Below are 17302 nucleotides of genomic sequence, written 5' to 3'. Positions count from 1 at the left end.
CAGATGATGATAAAGTCTCGAATGACCAAGGAGGCAGCGAGAACCTTGGTGATCAGCCAGACAAAGAGATGCATAACATCTCGTTCGACAAATCCCAACATAGAGTTGTGCAGTCTCACAAAGTGTCAACTCCAGAGGATCATATGTCTCCTGCATAAGCTGAGGAACGAGTTGTCATTATTGATGTGCGAAAACATCTAACTGCCTTGGCCGATGCAACCAGAGTGTATGCTGAAGCCACTAGCTCAAGTGTTTGCTTCCTAATAGCTGAGAATGAGTGAATGGCAAGGGAAATACAAATGGCCAAGTAAGGAGGAGACTTGGTGACAATGTCCACCCGAGATGAACTGAAGAAGTCAATATTGGATGAAGTATTGTTCGTTGACATAGTTATGCAGGCATTGTACTCTAAGATTGGTACTGTGTACAAGGCAGTCGTCCATCTCAACAGATGGCAGTAGCGATGTGCTAGAAAAGCACCTATCTTGATGAACTTAGATGTTGTTGTTGATGACATGCAAACATGGATGATGAAGTACAAGGGAGCCCCACTTCACTTGCCTAAGATGATGAGGGCCAATGCGGTTCAGTTGAAGGCACGTATGTGAACAATGTAAGCACGTCTAATTTTGTTATCCCTTTGGTCCTAAAGAAGGCACCCAAGAAACCGTGAGCATTCTTATCGACACAAAGAGCAATCAGTGAATGGAAGTCTGAGCCTTTTGGTGAAGGGCACCTTGGGGCCCCCAACCCCTCCTTCGAGTACTACCCGAAAAATAGTATAATAAGTAGCTAGATGGTGGCCCTCATGTAAATATTTTGATACCATGACATCAAGTTAGATTTAATCCCAAGCATGTGGATTTATTGAAATATTGATTTTGGGTTCGAGGGGAAACTATGAATTAAAATAACAATAATAATAATAACTTTTGTATATTCAATCATCATTTTCACCAAACAAATGTTGTTTCAAACCGCTCCTTATTGTTTCCCCTATTCATGTGCTTTGCTAGCACGAGCATGAGTTCAATCCTCCTTTTCAGAAAAATAGCCAGAGATACATGTATTTTTTCAAGGGAGTCATTGTTGTTCTACTGTTGAAAATCATAATTGACTCTATCCTAAATTAACATATTTGTGTTAGTTTTGTTAACTCAGCTAATCTCATGGAAAATTTTAGGGGTCACTATTCAGAAGTGGACTAGTTTTCCATGATTTTTCCAAAAAACCATTTGCCAATTACTATTTTTTATAAAAATGATTTGCCCAAATTTTACAATATAAAATTATTTGACTTTAAAAATTGCCAACATTATATAAACAGTATATATAAAATCATTATAAATTTGAATAATTTTAGAAATACATCAATAAACATTTTTTTGCATATTAAAAACAAGTAAAATTAACCAATGTTTTTAAACTTTAATATTTCTTTAGTTAATCTGATAATTACAGAAAATAAAAATAGAAAACTATATGTCTCGGGAATTAGGGAGAGTTAAAATTTCCTTTGCTCGTTACAAAGAGTAAAAAGTAGAAAACGACATGTGAGGGAAATCGGGAGAATTACACCAAACACTAGAAACTCGCCCTTTAATTCATAAATTGCTCGAAAATTTATTTTAAAAAAAATAAAAAGTTGATTACTTTTCGAAAAATCACCGTTGATATCAAACCTCAGCGATTTGCTGGGTACAAGCTACATGGATTAATGGATACCGATGTCATTGAGGTGAATTAATAGAACAAAACTTAGGTAACTAATAGCAACTAGATAGCCAAGAAAACAAATGATTTTATTAAATGATAAGAGGATGTTAATAAGAGGATGAATACTTGAAAGGTAGATGACGATATGAGAATAATAATTATAGTCAACATTGTTTTTTTTTTTAATCCTTAATGCATTAAAGAAGTTATATAGTGTTTAAAAGTGATTTTTTTAACCTCCATTATTAATCACTGGTTTTCTTAAATATACATATATGAAAAGAAAAAAAGAGAAAAGAATGAAAACCAACGCAACTGGAGTACACGACCTTTTGATGGAAAAATGAGTGATACCAAGCCTTAAACTATCAACCTTCTCAAAGACCAGAGATATTTCATTGATTGTCAAAGACCAGAGATATTTCATTGATTTTTGATGGTAGTGATTGAAAGATATAAAATGAAAACTTGTCCTGGCCATGGAAAAATTACATCGAATGATTCAGCATCCGAATCGATAAGTGGGAGGCCGCTTAGGACTAAGTGCATGCGCACACCAATTGTGCCCTATATGCATTTAAATATTTTAAATAAAAAATCCATCTTATGAGGTTTACATGTAATACATTTTAAATTTCCATTCAAATCTCAGAATTTGATTTCTCCCTACCATCTTACGTGTCTAAAATAAATGGATATTTAATATATTTAAATTATATATTTAATATTTATACTTTGTGCTTGAAATATTATGGTGTACTTATAATTTATAAAGTTGAATGGATATCGGAGATAAAGGATATTTTTTCTGTGAAGGAAAGATGAATTGTTCTCTCAGATAAAATAAATATTATAGATATTTTACTCGCCAAGCCACTTAGTTGTAAGTGGAAATTCATAATTAAATTTTTAAGTGGTGTTTATATGGGGTTAAGTGGTTAAAACTTCAGTATAACACGTGCTGGTTCGGAAGACTCAAAACTATCAGCATTGCTATGTTCTAATGTTTCTATTTTTAATTTAGAAAGTATTGAGTTTAAATAGGAATGTAAGAATAAGAAATAATTTTATATTAAAATGGTAATTTAATTTTAATTTATATGAAATTATAAGTGGGTTAACTATTTTTTCAAACAGAAATTTGATAAATTTGATAGAATATTTTTAGGAATATGTTATATATATAGTAATTATTGTGAGTTGACTTATTATATATAGAATTGTTAATTTTTGAACTTTATGAATTTAATGGTTGATTTATACTCATTGAGTGAAATTTGAATATAGTTAGTAATAATATTTTGAATGAATGTTAGTTATTGATAAAATCTAATAAGGAATTTGAATGCATACTAAAGATAGAAGAAGATTGTTTCGTTTGCTTTATGGAAAAGTAAATTAGATAATTATAGAAACAAATTGAAGTGTATTACAAAACCATTTTTTAAGCATTAACAATGCTTAACATTCATGATTGTTCGTATCAAGATAATGATGCAGATGTGGTACTTATTTATTTAGTTGTCATGATAACGATGTTGTATGCTCATGATGAATATGATATGCATAATGAGTATGATGTAATGATATAAGGTATATTAACATGTGGTTCGTTTATTATGTGATGATATGTTTTTGATGTTGATATGTTGGTGTTATAACTTATTAGGATATTATGATGTGAAGCATGTGGTAATTGCATACAGATTTTATGACATGCATGGGCATGCAGTTCTTTATGTCATGTAAGAGTTGGCATGTGGATTATTTTCTATGATACTATGACTATAACTAATGCATTGGTTGCATATTGAGACGTGGTGACTGACAGGAACTTCACGAATGGGCCAAACGGGTTGGGTTATTTGATGATCTCATGGGATCCCATACCTGTGAGGGAGAATATGAAACACCATATGGGCTAAGGACATACTCAATCAAAACTACATATGTCGATGGTTCCTTTGTCTTGTATATCTCTTGGTGGATAGCTCTTGAGGGTTATGAGACCATCTTGAGGAGGTTGAGTGCCTGATATTGGATTGGAATGTCGAAGTCTAGTGGGATCATAAGGACTCTGATGCCTAGGGATGTGCACCTCAAGGAGTGTGGATGGAGTGGGCCAACCTTAGGTGATTCCTGGAGCACTACTACATGGAATACTCAGTCGGGTTCCTACCTTGGGGAAGATGAGGTCTGATATGGACGCAAGATTTGGAGCCAGCATTGGGCTATGGTACAAACTGATGAGGCTTTATGCCTGGTTCTAAATGTTGAGAAAAATGACAAAGATTGCTTGGGATTTCTGAGGTGATGTGAAAACTTTCGATGCCTGCTAGTTATACTAGTTCAAAAAATGATGTATGGCAAACTGAAATAATAAATAACTAAATAAAATAAAATGCTAAATGATTCAACTTAACTTTAGGATGAAGTTCCTTAAACAAGGGTAGTAGGTAACGTCCGTAATAATAATAATAAGAAGAAGAAAATATATGTAAATAAATAAAAACAATAAAAAAAAGATAATAATACTAAATAAATTGTAAATAATAAAGAAAATATAATAATAGTAAATAAACAATAAATATTGAAGAAAATATAATAATAGTTAATAAATAAAATTGTAAATAATAAATTAGAGTTCTAAATAAATATATATATAATTAAACTATAAAAATAGTAAGAATAAGTGATGTTAACAAAAATAAAAAAGGAATAAAATTAGAAAAAGTTAAATTAAGAGAAATATTACATGAATTAAAACTTAAAATAGAGAAATAAAAGTGCATGTTGACACATAGAATGTGTGCATGTAGACTCCTTTCCATTTTTTGGTCCATTTAATGGACGATGAGGAGGATGAGATTCATCTATTCCTTCATCGATTCTCTTCGGAGAAACATTTTGTGAGAGAAAGGATTTCCTAGAATTAGGACGTTGATTGAGTGTTCGGGGGTGGCCAACTGTAGAAAGATTATGCTTAATTGAGCCTAAGGTTTGGTGGAGAGTTGTCCCCAAAGCTTTATTGCGGTTAGCAGGATTCAAATAGCATTCAACTCCAGAATCACAAGGAATATCATCACTACAAGTAAGATTCATGTGCTTATATCTTTTGAACTCTATGATAATTAGTTGAATAGTTGTGTGTTGATTATAAATGACATATTTGATTTAATTATTTTTATATTTAAATTGTGATTTTACAACTTATCTATGACCAATTTTTGCAATAACAACGACTTACCTTGAATTCGATAAATTTGAATTAGTGTACTACTTTCTCTTTCTTCATGCATACCTCTTCCCGATGGGAAAACTTGTGCCTGTGTATATATTTGATGAGGCTCATGTCTAATTATCATGTAATTCACTCGTTTTACAAATACATCTTGAACTAGACAAAATTTGAAAGAAACATTATCCTTCCATAATATAGGATACCAAAACTACATTGGTTCTTGATTCATATCGAATTTAGGATTATATGGAAAATTGTGAAAGTCATCGCTAGAAATCAAACATACTATGAGATATGTCATCATGAAGAACCCAATGGTCTTCGATAAATTTTCTATCTAAGAAGCTAAATCATTAGAAATTATATCAAGATAGTCGAATACACAATCCTTTTTGTATGTGTGATAAAGCATATAGAGAATTCATTTTGGAAATTTTCTTGTAGTTTCTTGGCCCATAACACATGCACAAACCCAACAGAATTCCCTAAATGATTGGTTAAACAAAGATATATCTAGCATAGAAATATCACAGGGAACTTAGTAGCTTGGCGAAAATAAATCTCCAATAGCATTAGTCTCACCTGCGTCTAATGTTAAGAAACTATTTGCTTCAGAAAATCTCAAATACATCTTAGGTTTCAGTAAGCTAAATATCCATATGAATGTCTTCACAGTAAGAGGAATCCTTTTTGTTGGTAGCACATTATTTGTTTTTCTTGAATCAATTTTTTTCGCTGACAAAGAAATAATTTCCCTAAAATATAATAAAAAATTGACACACATTTGCCAATATACTAGTCCAAATATTATTTCTATTCTTCAACTCGATTCAAAGATTAACATCACGCTCATATGCAATTGACTAGTATAATTTCTCATCAATACAAGAAAGTAAGTTAATGGTATCAATGTAAATAGCTTCTCTACTTGCTTTGATAACCATGTTCGTTTCGTAGCTAAAAACACTTACTCAATTAATAACATTGTTAGTATCATTGAGTTGCACAATTTTTGAATTTTGTATATAATCACTAGTTCCTACTATTGCAAACATGAAATTGGCTCTGACTATTGAAACTTTGAAATCTATTACGCCACACATTTCTTAATACTATTAGAGAACTTTTGAGGTCTAAAATGGGCCTCACAACAAAAAGGAACAATCAAAATCAACTTTATAAGAACCATTAGGATTAAATATGATGATGTCAACCATGGGGGATAATTCACCATTTTTGAAGTGAAAAAAGTAAAAAGATTGAAAAATAAGAAAAATAAAAAACTACCTTTTGAACTTGTATTTTCATCTTATCTCCCTATAGTTTTACTCAAATTTCGAGTGGGAGCACTCAATGGATGCATAATCTAATTCCTCATCCAATGAGCACAAATGTTGCATACTTTTGATAGACCCTGCTACACAAAAAAATGAGAAAAACATGATTGCAATCATGTTTTTTCATGTATTTCTCATTTTTCGTGTAGCAGGGTCCATTGAAAGCATGTAACGTGGTTACTCCTTGGATGAGGAATTATTTTTGGCATCCAACAAGTGCTCCTGATCAAAATCTGAGTAAAAATGTTGGGAGATAAGTTGAAAATGAGTTGAAAAAATAGTTTTTTTTTTTACTTTCTTCCCTCTAAAATTTGATGATGTAATATAATCTTATTTTTTTATTTACACTATTATTTGATAATATTCCTTAGGAGGCCAATTTTATAACTCAACATTTCTCTAATGATAGAAATTGAATATACCATAGCTAATGTTTATGGAACGCACTTAAAATATACCTCGATATTCAAAAACCATCTCGTCCATATATTATGCATATTGCTTCTATGTTGCTATAAATTCTTTGTAATAATGATAACTATCTCGTAGGTTGTTGATAATAATTCTCATTGCAAAAAACATGCTAATTTATCCCTATTACGAAGTGATAAGGTCACATGGTTGGTTCCACTACTCTGTCATTATTGATTTTGATTTATGAATAGTCTGACACACGGATTTGAAAGCCTCAAATATGTATGAACTTTGTCCAATCATTGTAAATTGCTTCACTATCTTATCTATTTACCTAAATAACTTTTAGTTCAAAAATTATTCACATTTTAAAAAAAGTTCACGAATGTACAAAAAAGTGTAACGCCAGCTGGAAATATGCAGAGAAAATATGCAAAGTGGTGAGTATGTATAGAGAAAGGAATATCCAAAAAATGAAACAACACTTATTCACATTTGCAAGTTTCGCAAAAGGCTTGTGCACATTTGTATCTTCTGCAATTGTGCAATCAATAATTAGCCTAAGTTATGATCATACAATTAACAAATATGAACTATCAAATATTGTAAAAAGTAAATGGGGAGAAAACAAATAAAGATTTAAGAATAGTCATACCTTGAGACTATATACGAATTATGTAATCTACAATTGTTATTTTCTTGCAACATTTAAATTAATTACTTATCCATTTTAAATTCTGCCTGAGAATGAACAAAAAAATATATTGTTACAACTTATATAAAAATAGCTAAAATTTATAAAAATATGTTGTATTGCATTTATAATTGTTTGTGAACTTTACTACTTCAAAACAAGAAATGAATAGTTTATGTAGGGTTACAATCACACAAAGTGTAACGAAGCATGAACTACATCATGATCACTCCAATAAAAATGAAAAATATGAACATGCCATTGTTGAAGAGGGTAATTTGTCCAAATGTGATAAATAATTGTCTTATTCCTAGAAACAGAATTCCTTGTTACTTAATGTAATTGTTTGCACCACCTATACTCTAATAACTATTTACTTCATTTTCTTTTGGAATTCATTCAATATTGGAATCATGAATGAGTATAAAAATGTAATCACTGGGAACGAATTGTGTGGTTGCTATTGTTAACTCTTCAATGATTGTTGAGACAAATAAAAATGGTGCAACATATATATTTATGACCCATATTCAGTATTGGAAACATAATATCGACAAAACAAGTTCGATTATATTATCAATTTTCTTTTTGTTGATACAAAGTATAGGTTTTCTTGTATGCAAATAAGTACTCCTGAATACAATTTGATATGTTGAAATTGAATTTGTTAAATTCAATATTTGATGGCAGAATTTTTATATTTGTTTCCTAGATATAGAGAATCATAGTATTCATTAGGTCTTCTGCACACACAATGTCATGCACATGAGCATGTAGACTTCAAGTATTCAAATTTGCAATCGCTAAAGTTTTTTCAATTTCTATTGAATTCTCAATGTATCTCGACTTCTATGATGCTTCAATTCTTAAGGGTTTTGTTTCTTCTAATACATTCTTATTCACACACAAAAAAATTTTAGTTTTTGAAGAAGATACAATGATTCCATTGTTCTAACACATTAAAATCCTGTGTAAACTAGTCCATGTGTCGATATGCCTCTTGGATCAAATGCAATTCCAGTCAATGTTAAACCCTGTGATTGATGAATTGTTCTAGCACAAGCTAGTTGTATCAGAAAATGTTTTTGCACCATAGTTGTAAAGATCTCCGAAATGTCAATGGTTTTGAAAAACATAATATTGGAGTCAAATTAAATGAAATTTTCTCATCGTACAATTTATGATACTTATTTCTTTGAATTTTACCAATATATGGATTTACAAAATCTATCCAGATTAATGAGGCCATCTTCTATTTTATAGTTCCTTACATATAGCTCAACAATAACATTACATTTGATAAGGATTCTTTATAGTAATCTCATTAATTTCTCGTTCGCTACAAATCTTATTTCCTTATTGTGAGATTCATCAATCACATCAAGAACTATTAGCTATTCATTCACATGTAACAACAATTTTTTTTAATTCTTTTGTACATCCCTATTTCTATAAAAATAGGTATGGAAACAATTGATATAGTGGAGTAGGTATATAAAACTTATTGTTTATATATTTTATTTCTTCATCAGATTGTTGGTTCATTGACATTTTTTTAAGGATTTCATAAAATTTGTTATCTTTTTTATGCATTTTGGTTTGCAATTCATAGCATCTAGCTTTTTCCTTCCAGAATCATATACTGGTTTCTTGCCTGCTAAAATTGGTTACGCAAAACTTAGAGAATCTTTGATCAATTGTGCTTGGAACAAGTCACCTGAAAATTTTAAATCAATATTTCCAAAATAAGTTAATGGAGTATGCTTTATTTCCTATAAAAAAAATTCTACTTGGTATAATAATGTTGAACCTACCAAAGATGCCTCATCAATCAACATAACAAGAAGTTATTCGAAATGTTTTTTCTATGTGTCTAACTTTTCACCTTTAAGCAAAAGATATTCTGATTTCTTAAATGATAAATGGAATGTAGAATGCAACATTATACAACTTGCATTAAAGTTTCCTTTTCTATATATGTTGTTACGATTCCTTTTAATTGAGTTGGGTAATATCTGAACATGTTGTTGTACAATCAAATTAGATATTGGAATATTTCTCTAGCAATAAATTTTTTTCCAACACCTGCACCACCTATTACAAGTACATACAATGGCTCACATGGATTTTATTTTCTCACTCACTATTTCTTTCACTATTTTTTCTTGTTTTGGGTTAAGAATTCTCATGATTTCATAGAATTTTGTTTCTTCTAATACCTGTGATTATTTTACAAGTTGGTAAGGTCTTTTAACAATTGATTTTTCATTTCTAAGCTTTTGCAAATATTGAAAATATGATTCAATATCGCATTCTAGATCTTTTTTTCACTATATATTTCTTCATATGTAAGTAAATGTCTTTAAAATAATTCACTCTCTTTCTTTTCAAGCTCAACCTGTATGCTATCAATATCATTCCATTTTGTCATTGTTTCATTCATGAATTTTCATTTATTTCATTTTATGATTTTTTCAACTATTAAATATCTATTCTCCCAGGTCAAATATTATTCCTTGAAATTGATCACATCCATACACTATAGGCCACACAATGTTATTCGTTCTTTATAATACTTATCAAGATCAATATGTTTATTATACTTTACATATATTATGACATATGTTCTTTTAGTGCCTCCTCGGATTTTTCATAGTAGTGTATAACATGATGCAAATTATACTAAACATACGTGTTCAATGTTTTCCAATCATTGGACATGTAATCAGTAATTCATGAACATGCCTTGTTTTCCTAATCATCAGGTTTATGCTCAAAGTCTGTTGGTTCCTTTAGTAAAAATGTCTGATCATCTACTATTGAAGTATTAATAAGTATACATTTTCTTGAGCTAGTATTCAGTCACATTGAGAACACTATATATACAACTTACTCTGTAGACAATTGTTGTTATTCAATTAAAAAATTTCAAAGTCTTGCAATTATCTCTATGATATCACCATTGTTTTTTGGACATTCACTTTGTACACATTTAAACATTAACGTCAATGTTTTATCTAGCCTTGTCATATATGAACTACAGTAAGTAGTTTTAGCATATGAGTGTTTAGGGACAAATTGCCCTAGGGTCTTGGGTTGATACCCTAGCAGATCGGGGGTTATCTGCAAAGAAAAACAGGCATTCCACACAGACACGATGCTAATATAAACAAACTACACGAAGAGAGGTGCACCTGGGGTTCATCGTTTGGGAAGATCCAACTAGGGTCCAAACCCTCTTGGAGTTCCTTTTGATGCTTCAATCTGAAAAACAATCAATTACAGAAAGAACAGCAGTATATTGACCAAGCATCATAAAAAAATCATCTTCATAGCATATTGAAAGGTAGTTAGTTATACAATTAAAACAACCATTCATATGTGAATCATAACATTGATATCATAAACATGAAGAAGATCTATATCAGGAACGAGACAAGTGTTTCTTTTATTATAGATAACTAAAGTGTAGAAAGGAATGATTTCACCTGAGTCTTCCTTTCGTAGGCTCCAAGAGGAATCGTCCTCCGGATTTGTCCAGTCCCAAGCCTTCAACAAACTCCTTCCATACTTACTCCAAGATATTTGAACTAATGGAAAGACATCATAAGTCAAGGAAAGAAGGGTTTCCTATAATGGGGGAAGTGTTGGAAGCACAAGGATCTTTAGACTTGGTCAGGGATAATCTCAGCGGAGTGATTTTTCTCTCTATTCTCTCCTCCTTAGGCCTTCCCATTGAAGCCTTTTATACTTCTCCCAAAGTAGTTTTTTAGTTGGGAATTCATTGGGAATAGTTGGGCCACGACACTAATAGGTAATCAACAAGTAAAACCCATGATCTTCGCCTGAAATTAAGGAGATTTAATTTTTTTAAGTGTTTTAAGACATATACGCGGGTTGGGTAGAGATAGACCCACGTACACATGCATTTAGCTCAGGGAAATGTCGCGTATAGGGAGTAAAACACTATTTTCTAAGTATTTGGACTAGGTCTGGAAAGAGGGGTTGCCCTAGGCCATGAGTGCAACATCACAAACATCAAGAGTGAGATTTGGAGCTATAACGGATGCCCCCTAATATATGAGGTCAAAAGGGGTACATGATGGACGAAATGTATTAAGTAAGTACATGGAAATTAAAACTATCAAAAATTGAGAAGGACTCAACTAAAGTTCAATCTGCCAAGCCACAAAAGGAGATTAGAAAGAAACATTGTCTGAGGCAGGCATACCTATGCTTAGAGAAAGTAAAGCATGTCCGCATATCAAGTACAAGCAGATCCACTAAGTATACAAGTATATAAAACTAGAACATACATAATGGATCATCTGATCACGATCGAACAAGTACATGTCTGAATATCACATATGAGAATGTCAATGATGCTGAAGGATGAAGCGTATCACAAATATCAAAGACTGATCCCAAAAGTATCAAATGAACATTATGGAGTAAGATGGTACTATACTGCAAGCTCAAGTGCCAGCATATAGAATGTTGCGATAAATGACTACAACATATAAGGTGGAGTGGTATCAACTAGCAGCAACATGAGCAATTGTCAAGTGAACCAATGAATGCTGATGCAACTTGAGGTCTTCACCGATCACCGTGGTACATTTCTACACCATGGGAATAAATGATCTGAAGTCGACCATGTGAGAAATCGTTTGATTACCGTTCATTAATGTATACCATTAACAATGCGAGACTACTCACCGATAATGATAATGAGCGTCAAGGTACCTAGTACAATCTGACAAGTGTGAATAGATGAGCTGTAGTCAAACACCTGTAGGAATCTATCGATCAGGAGACAATGATGTTTTCCCACTGTTGAAAGCAAATGATCTGCCACTAATGACTACAAACCCTAAGGTACTAACAAATGGACTCTAGACCTTTTCCCCAGAGCAATGAGTCGTAGTCGATAGGGAAAGAACCGCTAGAAGTAAGGCATTAAAGCATCCTTCATCAATCTAGCACGAGTGTAACCCATAGGCCAATAATGTGGAAGGAATGGGACGAAAAAATATGTAGTAACCTGACTGAAGCACGTTTCCAGCGTACACAAGAGGTGGCTAGCGCACGACAGAAACCCTCTGAACCAACCAATAATGAAAGCTGACACAAAGGCGAGGTATCCACCTGTTAACACTCAGGTTGTTCCCTTTGAATCCAAAGGGAATACGGCCGAGGTAACCACTAACCAATCTTTTAGCCATAGGTCCTAGCCTACCTGCAACCATAGAGGGCTCTCTCTTTTTGATTTAGCTTTGTTTTGGTGTAATTTTAGGCTAGTTATGGTGCATAGGATTTTGTTTGAATTTGTTGGGGTGATGATTTCAGTCAGAGCAGGTATGTTTTTGCAGAACAATCTAGGCCATTGGGCATGGAGTCGATGATGGTGAACTGCTGGAAATGTCTTTTTCAGGAAAAGGTTATGCGACAGAGCCAGACAAGCATCTATGGAACAATTTTTCAAATCTGTAATATGATGGGATGAAATCAGGGAGTGAAAGGCAACTAAGGATCTTTCACTAAACTGATAGAGGGAATGGTGGGAACATTATTTAGGAGTATTTAAGAATTCCTTAACAACATTCATAATGATAGAACGAATACAAACATGAGAAATTAAGAATTCATGTTTATGATTAATTATGAAGAAAACATTTTTAACAACAGAGATTGAGCACAGGGTGTATTCAAACAATTTCCTGTACTATTCTTTTTCTCTATTGCTAAGCTAATGAAACATATATCTTAGTTAAGCAAACATAGAAAGACAAAATATAGTTTAGGATAACTTATTGTTCCATCAAACAACACATGAATTCTGTAGCAGAACGCAGATCATCACTTTGACATCAAACAGTGCAAAGATCTTGAACTTTTCCAGCCATTTGTATTAGATAGTCTGAAAATATACAAAACAGTGTCTCAGGGAGAAAATCACCAACCCCAAATATGTTGTGTGGGGAGGTATATATACAAAAATTAGATACAAAATATCTAGCTGATGAGTTAATGGCTCATAAATTCTATGCCAACCCCTGAGGGATTACAGTTGATAGAGTAAATGCTGTAATAACTATTTAGTGCATTAGCTGTCCATCTTTGTCAGAAAGTTTTGACTTTTGTGACCCATTGAGTCGGCTGGAGCTGTGCTGTCCAAAATTTGCGCGTTTCCTTTCTTTGGCTTGCTGTCCCAGTATTTTGCTGAGTCATTACTCTCACCCGCCCTGCCTGCTGTCTTCATGCTGCATTAACTTTTGTTGACCTGAGGCTGATTAGAAGAGACCGAACTGAGATCATTGGGGCAAAATTTGCAGCATTGCTTGCCACCAATCTTCCTTAGGCAGTTGGTGTCTTCGTATTTTTATTAGAGTTTCATCTGCCTCTGTGTACCTGTAAAAATTTGGTGGGACCTCAAACAGGTGATTAATTTCATGCTCAATGTAAAATAAATTTTCCAGCTTGTCATAGAGGCTCTGCCCTGATGGAGGTCCTGTTTCTTCTGAAGTGCTGGTGGATGTTGTGATCTGGTTTGCAATGAAATTGGTCATTCTAGTGGCATATTGCTCACGGGTGAGCAGTCTTCCAGCGCCGGTCAATAGGCTGGGAAATCCTTTGTCTTGTAATGCACCCATTCTAAGCTTGTAGTCATCTACCTCAGCCTGCATTTCCTGACATTCTCTCTCCAAAGTTTGCACAAAATTTCTGAGGGTGAGCACTTTTTTAGCTGTTAGAATAGTATATGTTCTGCTACTGACATCTAAGGCTGCCAACTCCTCCTTGGTGTGAGTGTTGAGGAAATGTATCATCTTGTTGGCCTGCTCAGGCATATTTCCTAGTGCTGCTCTAGCATTTTGGCTTTAAACTTGAGCTTGGCATATTAACTCCATCTGCTCATGCACTGTTTTGATTGATTTCCACTGTTTGGTGATAGAGTGGTCAATCTGGGTCCACAAAATTTTCTTTATCTCAGCCAGAGTCTTCTCTAAATTCAATTCCTTTTCCAAAGCCTTTATTCTGTCCTTCAGGGCCTTAATCTCTCTGGTCTGCTCTGCTACTGTCATCTTGGATGTGTCATATTTTGTTTCTAGCTTAGCCAATTTTTCTTTGGCTTGTTTCATCTCTGTTGCCTGAAGCTCCAGCTCTTTGACAACTTTGGTCAAATCATCCATGCTCATGCTAGCCTCAGGAGCTGTTGTTGTTGCCACTGCAGCATCTTTAGTTGTTGTAGCCATTGGAGGGGTCACTGTTGCTTCTGTAGTTGCTGCAGTAGTTGGGGCAGTTTGAGGAAGCTGGGAGGTTGACTCTCTCTGTTTGTCTTGCAGTGCCATTTCTAACTCCCCTTCCAAATCAATTACTCTTTGGTTTAGTTTCATCATCAAATCCAATTGATCCTCAGCTTCTTTCTCTTTATGAAATTCTCCTGTTTGAGGATGCTCAGTAGGGAGCAATCTCAATCTCTCTTTCAATGCAGCAATATCATCATCCTTCTTCTTGATAAGGGCCCTCACACCCTTAGGATCCTTAGGATCGTGTCCTAAGTCCACAATAATTTCCTCCAATGTTTTGATTTTGTTGTCTTTAGTTGTGGAGGACATTCTTTCTAAATCAAGATGAGTGTTAGTGTTCTTCAGAGATTCCTTTAACTCATGGGCCATTGTGGCCTTGTCTACTAATGTGGCATATACCATTTCCCCTGTTTGCTTATGTAGTTCTATTTGATCCATGGGGTGAATTTCTTTTGCCATAACCTCCAACTTTGTTCTAACATAATCTGCAGCTGAGTGAGGCTGCTGTACTTTGGGTTTAAAATGGCTGAGGATCATCTTTTTCTCTTTGATTTCATATGCCGCCATCAGCGTTTCTTGTTTGGTCGGTGTTGCCTTGAGGAATTAGTCATATAACTGCACTCTTAGCAGCTCATTTTGTGCCTTAATTTCTTTAAAGGTGTCCTTGGTGCTAGATGGCTTCTGGCTTTGCTGAGTGGATGAGGACACCTCCATGCCATGCAGTCTTTCCTTCTCTTGTTGAAAAGAGCTTGTGGCTGTTTGTTTACTGTCTTCTTTATGTTTCCTTGGGCTTCTAAGGATTTCTTCACTGATTTATTCCACAACTGGAGAATCAACCTTTTGCCTTTTGTCTTCGGGTTGCTAAGGGGATCCACTAGCAGGTGTGGACTCCTCTCGGTGTCGTTTTCTGCCTCTTTTCTCATGTGCAGGAGTCTGCAAGGTAGGCACTGTTGGTGCTTGTGTTTGTTGTGGAGGAGTCTGTTCTTGTTGTTTCCCTATTGAAGAGGCAGGCTGCTCTGTGACCTCTTCTTTTTCTACACCCATTATCCCCTTGCCCTTTGTTGTACCTGTTGCTGATGTAGATGGCCCCTGGGTGGCTGGTGTGGTTGCAGCAGTGGATGTACCTTCTCCGATTTGATGTGGCAGCTTGAATGTTACCTGCTGCACAGAATCCAAGTCAAGAGTTTTTTCTAAATCCTTGACATTTTTTTCCATTATTTCCTCTTGAGTTAATTCCTCAACTAATGTACCTTGCAACCATTCATCTTGGTTGGCATATTGCTCAATTTGTGGATATTTACAGTGGTCATAACCTAGCAGCCTGTATTTGACTCTTCTGGCACTGATAAAGCCTTCCGGGTCATAAGGGACCCACCAGAAGCTCCTCTTTAGCTTATATTTGTCCCTGAGAATTTGATCAGCATCTTGCCAACCTTCTTTCTTGTTCATGATGAAGGGGCCTAGATGGTCTTTGAATTTGAGATGGGCTTTCTTTTTGGCACTATGAAAGTGGGTGAGGTCAGAACTAATGAGTTTCCTATAGTATTCCAAGGCAAACAATCTCATTGGTACATACCTTGGAAGCCTGTAAGGACAGAGCTCACAGCCATAAATTCTAATGACAGTATGGTTTTGATATAGGTACCAATCACCTATTTTATAGCTCTTGGACAACTGCAAGGTATTCTGAATCTCAAATGACAGTCTGGGAGGAGGGGATCTCATTAAGAGGCAAGAGACTGGGTAAACAAATTGGTCGACAAAATCACAGTAGGAATATGGACAGTCTTGAACCTCGTGGAAAACTGATGACCAGAAGATAACAAACCTCTTTTCACCCCTAGAATCCAATTTCTTGATAGGGAATTGGAAGCTTTCAGACTGGTAATACATGAATAAGTGGTAGATATATGATGAATATTTAAATACTCCCTCCCTATCCACTTTCAATAGCTGGTCATGTATTTTATTGGCTATAAACTTGGAAAAGTTATACTTGTAAATAGGGGGCTGGCCTGGACTATATGCAGCTAATAATACCAACACTGTTTCATCAATGTGCTCACTGGTTTTGAAGCCCAACACATAAGAGACCATATCAACTAGGAGCTTGCCTACCTCATTGAAATGGACCTATAAGAAAGGAGGTGGGCCTCTAGGCTGGCGGTCTGCCCTCATGAATGTCTTGGTGATCTTTTCAATGTCAACACTAGAGAGTTTGGAGCCTGCATCCAGAAAACAGTTCATGGAGAAGGGAAACAACAGCTGAGTCTGTTTGAAATTGAGCATTTGGTTGATGGAGTCAGGGTTAATGTGGAAAAGTATGCTCCCAGATGGAGACTTCACAGCTCTCTGAGTTGGATCATAGTTCTCAGCACATAAGCGGATGATCTCTGGAAAAATATTAACAAATGGGAGGAAATAATAAGGCAGATTGGACTCCCATATACCATATGTGTCATTGTTACTTAGATAGTTTTCTCTCAATTGGCAGAAGGTCTGCAAGTGCTTTTTGTCACCAACAAGATCTTGGATAAGGTAATCTCTATCAGCAAGAGGCATGGCTTCAAGCTCCTTGTTCGGTGGATTCATA

Source organism: Pinus tabuliformis, chromosome 7 (genome assembly GCF_031772625.1).
Source record: "Pinus tabuliformis cultivar Carrire ecotype Pingquan chromosome 7, CPIR1, whole genome shotgun sequence".
Classification (NCBI taxonomy): domain Eukaryota; kingdom Viridiplantae; phylum Streptophyta; class Pinopsida; order Pinales; family Pinaceae; genus Pinus; species Pinus tabuliformis.
The sequence above is the reverse complement of the archived record's forward strand: the minus strand, read 5'-3'. Positions refer to the sequence as shown.